The 8,629-nt window shown below is 39.1% G+C and overlaps 1 non-coding gene across 1 annotated transcript; it reads right to left on the bottom strand.

The window, feature by feature from the left end:
• Window positions 1–8,111: 8,111 nt before the first annotated feature.
• Window positions 8,112–8,218, bottom strand: LOC148563813 (small nucleolar RNA R71). Its single transcript, XR_015884428.1, has one exon. It is a non-coding gene; the product is annotated as a small nucleolar RNA R71 (small nucleolar RNA).
• Window positions 8,219–8,629: the final 411 nt, after the last annotated feature.

Genomic DNA, 8,629 nt, shown 5'->3' with positions numbered 1-8,629 from the left:
ACCATAGAGGAATCTGTACATGTTTTTTTTTTTGTGATTCTAATTCAATTCCCAGTGCTGTGATAGAAGATGATACAGATTGTGAAGAAGCTGTCAACAAGGAAACCAGTAAAGAAAATCCCAAATCTGTCTGTCCAGTTTTGTCTCGTCAGGATGGAGGAGACATTTTCATTTTGTCTCCTGAGCCAGCAAGAGAATCTGGAACAGAACAACCCACTGAAGCTCATCAAAGCTCAACATCACTCTGAAAGCCAAGAGAATGAAAGTCCATGAGGGGCTATCCTCATGACTTTATTATTGGTGATCCCTCTCAAGGTATGACAACAAGATCCTCAACCAAAAAGCAATCCAAACCAAGAAATTTTGCCCTCTTGTCACAAATGGAGCCCAAAAATGTAAAGCAAGCTCTTGAAGATCTATCATGGGTCAAAGCTATGCAAGAAGAGCTTGCTCAATTTGACAAGAATGAGGTTTGGACACTAGTACCTCATTCGGATGGTAAGAAAGTAACGGGTACTAAGTAGGTTTTCAAAAATAAATTAGGTGATGATGGGAAAGTTATTCGTATAAAGGCTAGATTAGTGGCCCAAGGTTACAATCAAGAAGAGAGTATAGATTTTGATGAGTCTTTTGCTCTGGTAGCAAGAATGGAAGCAATTAGGTTGCTTCTTGCCTATGCTGCCCATAAGGGTTTTAAAATGTTTCAAATGGATGTCAAATGTGCTTTCCTTAATGGCTTTATAGATAGAGAGGTATTTGTGGCACAACCCCCCGGTTTTGAAGATAAATAATTTCCAAACCATGTTTTCAAACTCTCGAAGGCTTTTTATGGCCTTAGACAAGCTCCAAGAGCTTGGTATGAAAGGCTTAGTGCCTTCTTGTTGGAAAATCAATTTCAAAGGGGTACCACCGATACCACTTTATTTATTAAAGCATCTAATGATGACATTATCCTAGTTCAAGTTTATGTGGATGACATTGTGTTTGGATTGGCCAATGAGTCCTTGTGTGAAGAGTTTGGAAAACTCATGACTAGTGAGTTTGAAATGAGTTTAATGGGAGAGCTAACATTCTTTCTTGGCCTCCAAATTAAACAAACTCCTAGTGGCACCTTTATTCACCAAGGAAAGTATGCTAAAGAATTAATCAAAAAATTTGGCCTAGAAAATTCCAAACCAATGGGTACTCCAATGCATCCAAACACTAAACTTGAAAAGGATGAAAATGGTAATGATGTGGATGAAACAAAGTATAGAGGAATGATAGGTTCACTCATGTATCTTACTTCCTCTAGACCGGATATTGTTCAAAGTATGGGTGTATGTTCAAGATTTCAATCTCACCTAAAAGAATCCCATCTTTCGGCTGTTAAACGCATCATTAGATACATTAAGGGAACTAGTGATTATGGCTTATGGTATCCAAAATCTGATGATTTTTGTGCAGTAGAATTTTGTGATGCAGATTATGCGGGAGATAGGGTGGATAGAAGGAGCACATCTGGCATGTGTTTTTTCCTTGGAAGCTCACTCAACATGTGGTCAAGCAAAAAATAAGTCACAGTGGCTCTATCCACAACCGAAGCTGAATATATTTCTGCATCTGCATGTTGTTCACAATTAATTTAATTGAAAACTCAATTGGAAGATTACAAATTAAAAATCAATAGTATACCCTTGTTCTGTGACAATATGAGTGCTATCAACATTTCTAAAAATCCTGTTCTACACTCAAGAACAAAGCACATTGAAATTAAATATCATTTTATTAGAGAACATATGCAAAAGGAAACTATTGATATTCAATTTGTAAAATCCGAGGATCAACTTGCAGACATTTTTACTAAACCCTTGTGTGAAGACAGATTCTGCACTTTGAGAAATAGTTTGGGAATGATAGAATTAAGTTCTGTTGAAAATTTGTGAACTTTTTGATTCTGTTTGATTTTTTCTCGTAGGAAAGTAGGAGACAAATTTAAGGATAAGTTGAACGGGCCATGATACAGGGGGAGACTGCGCTAACATTAATTATCTTGGGCCCCACCAAATCTTTTTGACCTTAAGTTGATCCATTTTTGAGTTCCTCATTTTTTAATAATACTTTTGGGAAGTTATCATTTCAAATCTTGTAGGAAGAAGTGATTGTCAAATCAAATCTTTATCCTTTCCTTATCCCTTGGTTCTAGGAGCAAACATTTCAGTTTTTTTAAACCCTTCCTTGGTTAGTAACCACACTCATTAGTGGGTATTAACTCCCTCAACTCTCTCTCCACTCAACATTAAATGCTTCCCTAACCTCCCTCCTCTCACCACACTATTCGGCCTCTCTTCACCTTCCCCTCTCCACTTCTTCATTTCTTTAATATCATGAAAAAGAAAACTGCTCCAAGGAAAAGTTAACGAATTCTCCTCTCCAAAAAATCTTCCACCCCTCAAACTCATACTCATATACACATTCATTCTACATCATCTTTATCTCCTACCTCTCAATCTACTGAAGCCATGCGCAGAAAGGTCATTGCTCAGAAGACTTCATCAAGAAAAAAGAAAGAACCCATGGTTGAAGAGGAAGATGAGTCTCATACGTCCTTACCTCAGTCCCCACCAAAGAAAGCTACCCCTGGCCACAGTTCTCACAAGGCAAAAGGTTACGCTTTATGTGATACTAGGGAGCCCCCGAATCTGGAATCCCTGGATTTCAAGAACAAGTACAACAAAAGCCATTCTCATTTTGATCTAGGGAGGTTTAATTCTTGTGCTTCCTATGTGTTCCACAAAGAAGTATTGAAGAAACGTCATCTATGTGCTTCATACTTGGTGAACCTGGATTCTCTGGCTACCAAAGGGATCAACTTTACCACCCTTTTTGAGAATATGAAGTGGTCTCCTTTGTTCAAAATTTAGAAACCAGTATACCCTGTCCTGGTCCGAGAATTTTATGCAAACATGAGGCTGATCGACAGTGCTATTCACTCCTATGTGAAGAAGGTTTATTTGACTCTAAGCAGAGTGACAATAAGCACTGCCCTTGGGTACGTTGATGAAGGACCAGCAGCCTACATGTCAGAGAAATGGGACTCACAAGTGGGAGTCACTCTTCAGATTGCCTTGAACAAACATGTGAGAACTTTTCTGCTTTGGATGGTACGGTTCTCACTCACAAAGCTTTTGGACCTGAGAGAGCTCTTCTTCACCGAATCATCACTCACATCTTGACTCCACAGAGTGGCTCACACAATAGAGTAACCATTTCTGATACCTTTGTACTTTTTGATATTATTACTTCCTCTTCCATTTTATTTGCATACCTCATGATTAGACATATGTGGGATTGTGTTAGAAGCACCAAAAAGGCTAACCTTCCCTATGGCATATTTCTCACTTGTATTTTTGAGCACTTCAATGTTGATCTAACTAATGAAGAGATTGAGAACAAAGTTTCATCAATTAAGGGAGGATGAGTTTCAGGTACAATGAAAGGAACCACTCTTAAGTGTGGAAGAAAAGGATGGAGCAAACCAGAAAGCATGCACACGAGCTAGTGGAGCCGCCTCAACAAAAACAAAGGAGTGACAAAGAAGAGATCAAGCACTACATGGGATCTTCAAGGAGGAGCACTGGCCACCATCATTCAGGTAGATTCGTTCTCTTTTACTCCTTTCCTGTTATTTTTCTATTTTCTATCTGTTTATTTATCTGTTTTCTTATTCTAGTTGCATGATCATTTGCATTTGATGTCTTTAAGTTGTAAAATATTCCATATATCTCTCACCTTGCTTAAATAAAAAATTTTATCTGAAAAGAACTGAGAGAAGCATGAATTTCAAGTTTAAAATAAGATTAATTTAATTAGTTTGATGTGGTGTCATCTGCTTTTGTTTTCTGAATGTATGCAATAAACAGTGCATATTTGAAGTTAAAATTTATGAATGTTGGCTCTTGAAAGAATAAGAAAAAAGGAAAAATATTATTGATAATCTGAAAAATCTAAAAATTGATTCTTGAAGCAAGAAAAAGCAGCAAAAAGAAAAAAGCATATTGCAAAAGAAAAAAATAATAATATGCATGCGAAAAGAAATTGGCGAAAAAGAAAATGAAATTCGTACAAATCATCACCTTTATCATCACTTTTCTCATATTTTTATTTTCACCATTGTTGTACACCTCAGCATGAGTTTCTAAACCTCCTAGGTTGAGGGGAGGAGCCCTGCTGAAGTCCTATTAATTAATAAAAGTACTATTTCTTCTTCTTTGATCTGTGTTTGATCTATCTCTAAGATGTATATCCCGATCTTCATCGTGATGAACAGGATGATCTGACAATTCAGATCTGTTCATCACAACAAGACGAACCTGCCTGACAAACACCCGCGTCTACTTGGATTCGTGTGAATACTTGGCCAGAAAGCACGAATCAACAGCAATGGTTATACATCTCTCAGATGGTTAATCTGCGATTTCGTAGGGGACTTCTCGAGACACCAGTTCAGCCGATCTCTGGGGAGATTAAAGTCTCCGTGGTATAGGCTAGATCCAAGAAGCAGCGTTCTCTGATTCGAACGATTCTACCTTGTCTATGGAGTTTTGAGTAGGATCGCCAAGAGGATGATTTGCTAAGAGCTTCACCCTCCATTGGATTGAATGACCAAGGGCCCTGGCATTCATTCTGTAGCAGAGGAGATCAAGGACAATTGGTGTGGATTTGATCACTTACAACCTGCCACAGAAGAAGATCATCCACAAGCAAGGAAGATAATATGATGCCAGGGCATTTTGGCCAATTTTACTGACCTTTTCTTTACTATTTTTAGGGTAGTTTCATGCATTTCATTAGGAAATAAGCTAGTTTTGGGTAGATATTCACTTACATCTTGATTTAAGCATACATTGTGCACTTTACATGATTTCATGAGGATTTTGCATGAATTTAAGGACAAATTGGATGTTGCATTTCCCATGACTTGGACTAGAACTTTGATGCACTTTAGTGCTTGATTTCAGGACAAAGGAAGCAAAGAAGAACCACATTAGTAGCTACGTTAGTTACACTAACGTTAACACTAACGTGGAATGGGAGTAACTTGCAAATTTAATGAGAAAAGTGATTGCCAATAATGCTCTCGAAGCCATCATTGCCCACCTTAAGAGTCACGTTAACTAAGTTAACGTGAACTCTAACGTGGAAGTAAAGAAATGGAGCCAACGTTAGTGACACTTAACATTATCACTAACGTTGGACCAAGATCATGAGTGGCCATGTTAGAGTCCACATTAACTTAGTTAACGTGGCCTCTAACGTTAAGAAGAAAGGGGGGGGGGGAGCCAACGTTAGTGACACTCAACATTGTCACTAACGTTGGCCAAAGCACATTAAGCCACGTTAACTCCCACGTTAACCTAGTTAACGTGGAAGCTAACATGAAGAAACAAGATGGTCGACAACGTTAGTGACACCCAACATTGTCACTAACGTTGGAAGCACACAAGCCCCCAATAAGCCACGTTGACTCCCACGTTAACTTAGTTAACGTGGAAGCTAACGTGAAGAAGGAAGGTGATCACCAACGTTAGTGACACCCAACATTGTCACTAACGTTGGAAGGAGCCACACATGCCACCATGAGCCACGTTAACTCCCACGTTAACTTAGTTAACGTGGAAGCTAACGTGGATAAGGGAATGATAAGCCAACGTTAGTGACACTCAACTTTGTCACTAACGTTGGAGATGGCTAGCAAGGCCACGTTAGAGGCCATGTTAACCTAGTTAACGTGGACTCTAACGTGGAAAATAGGGGCAATTTGGAACGTTAGTGACAATGGTAAGTGTCACTAACGTTCTCAAAGGTTGACAAGCCTACGTTAAAAGAGCCACGTTAACTAAGTTAACGTGGACTCTAACGTAGGGAATGGGGAGATTTCTCAACGTTATTGGGAAAGTTGAGTCCTAATAACGTGTGCGAAGGATAAAGGGGCAACGTTAGTGGAAACGTTTATGCCACTAACGTTGAAGTTAACGTGGCTTTTAACTTTGGTGAGGAACGTTAGTGAAAAAGGTGATTGTCACTAACGTTCTCGAACCCATATTTTCACTGAACGTTAACACCACTAACTTCCTGAGCCAAAGTCCCTGCCCACTTCATACTTTCTCTCTGCAAGTAAAAGCTAAGCCCAATGAAGAAGAGAACTGCTTCAAACTCAAGATCCAAAGGCCCAAGACTTGAAGAATCAACTAGAAGAACAGAAGAGTAGTATATATAGGAGTAGCTTTGAATTATTTTGGGAGTTGGGAAATTATAGGGAGCCTCTTGGCATAGAACTACTCTCTGTATTTACTTTCTCTGCACTTCTAGTTTTCATCATGTATTCTCCATCCTTGTTTTCATTTTCCAGAGCTATGAACAACTAAACCCCTTTCATTGGGTTAGGGAGCTCTGTTGTAATTTGATGGATCAATACTAGTTTTCATTATTCTTCTTTTATCTTTTCTCTTGATTTTACTTGAAAGCTTTCGATCTTTATCCAATTGGGTAGTTATCTTGGAAAAGAAGCTATTCATACTTGGATCTCTTCTGAACCTTGAAAGAGGAATGAAGAGATCAAGCTAGAAATGCTTTCTCATGCTGGACCAAATTGGGTTTGGATGGATATGTGACTATAATCATCTCAACACTTGATTTGGGAAATGCATGTGGTATAATCAGTGACCATCCTTCATCTCTTCTCATGAGTAATTGACCAACGAATTGGCTATTGATCAAGATTTGAGAGATTGAATTACAAGAAATTGTGATTCAATCACTTAAGATTGCCAAGGAGATCAATGAGTGCATTGATTGAGGAAGAGATGAAAATGAAATTGATCCGGAGAATGCAACATCTCCTAAGCCCAATGAACTCCCCATTTCTGATCTTACCCATTCTCTTTAATTTCTGTTATTTACTTTTATGAGCAATTCCCCCATTCCCATTTACAATTCTGCAATTTACTTTCAGTCATTTACTTTCGGCTCTTTAATTCTAGTATTTACTTTTCTGTCAATTACCTTTCCGTCATTTTATTTTCTGCAATTCTCAACTCAAATTCTGGATTCGCTCAACTAGAACATTCCTCTAATTAAAGTTGCTTGATCAATCAATCCTTGTGGGATTCGACTTCACTCTATTGTGAGTTTTTACTTGATGACAAATTTGGTACACTTGCCGAAGGAAATTTGTTGCGAGACAAGTTTTCCGTGCATCAAGTTTATGGCGCCGTTGCCGGGGATCGATTGTGCATCAACAATGATTAGATTGGAGGATAACTAGATTGAGCATTTTATTTTTGTTTGATTTAAATTTCTGTTTGAGTCATTTACTTTCTGTTTTAGTTAATTTCTTCCCTTCCCCCTTACCCTTTCTTTGTTATTTACTATTCATCTCACTAACCCACTAACTGTTTGATATATTGCATCACTCACACTAACAGTAATTCTGACAGATATACTTTCTGCACCTATTCTCTTTGCTTGTACTTGTTGGTTGTATGACAGGGAGAAGAAGCGGGGCTTCAACTTCCTTTGATTCTGAACCTGAGAGAACCTTCCTTAGACTAAGGAGGGAGGCAAGAGAAAAATGTGTAGTTGGTGCTGAAGAAGAGGAGGAATACTTTGAGGAATACTTTGAACCAAACATGGAAAACCATCATGAAGAAGAGGCTCACAACCATGGCAGAGGAGGTCGAGCAAATCATGCTGGGGAGGATAGAAGAGTTTTAGGCTCTTACATCAATCCAAACCCAGGAAACTGTGGAAGTAGCATTCAAAAGCTAACCATCCATGCCAACAATTTTGAACTGAAGCCACAGCTCATCACCCTTGTTCAGAACAACTGTTTGTTCGGAGGGAGTGTCCAAGAGGACCCCAATCAACATTTAACCACCTTCCTGAGAATATGTGACACAGTGAAGTCTAATGGTGTTCATCCTGACGCCTATAGACTACTCTTATTTCCATTCTCACTCAAGGATAAGGCAGCCAAGTGGCTGGAGTCTTTCCCAAGGGAAAGCTTGACAACTTGGGAAGACGTGGTGAACAAATTCTTAGCAAAATTTTACCCTCCTCAATGAATCAATAGGTTGAGAGCTGAGGTCCAAAATTTCAGGCAACAAGATGGTGAGACTCTATATGAAGCATGGGAGAGGTTTAAAGACCTAACAAGGAGGTGCCCACCAGATATGTTCAATGAATGGGTGCAGCTGCACATTTTCTATGAAGAGCTCTCTTATGAGTCAAAGAAGGCCGTGGACCATTCATCCGGAGGATCTTTGAACAAGAAGAAAACCATTGAGGAAGCCATAGATGTCATTAAAACAGTAGCGGAGAACGACTACTTCTATGCTTCCGAAAGAGGGAACACAAGAGGAGTAATGGAGCTAAACAATGTAGATGCTCTGTTGGCCCAAAACAAGCTCATTACCCAGCAGCTGGCTGACCTCACCAAGAAGATGGAGAGGAACCAAGTAGCAACAATCTCCACTTCATCAACAACCCAAGAAGGAGTGAACGAAGAAGCAGAGGGTAGTCAGGAGCAAGCCAACTACATTGGGAATTCACCTAGGCAAAACCATGATCCATACTCCAAGACCTACAA

The sequence above is a fragment of the Arachis ipaensis genome, chromosome B5 (genome assembly GCF_059453495.1).
Source record: "Arachis ipaensis isolate K30076 ecotype BB chromosome B5, ASM5945349v1, whole genome shotgun sequence".
Taxonomy (NCBI): Eukaryota; Viridiplantae; Streptophyta; class Magnoliopsida; order Fabales; family Fabaceae; genus Arachis; species Arachis ipaensis.
The sequence above is the reverse complement of the archived record's forward strand: the minus strand, read 5'-3'. Positions and strand labels throughout refer to the sequence as shown.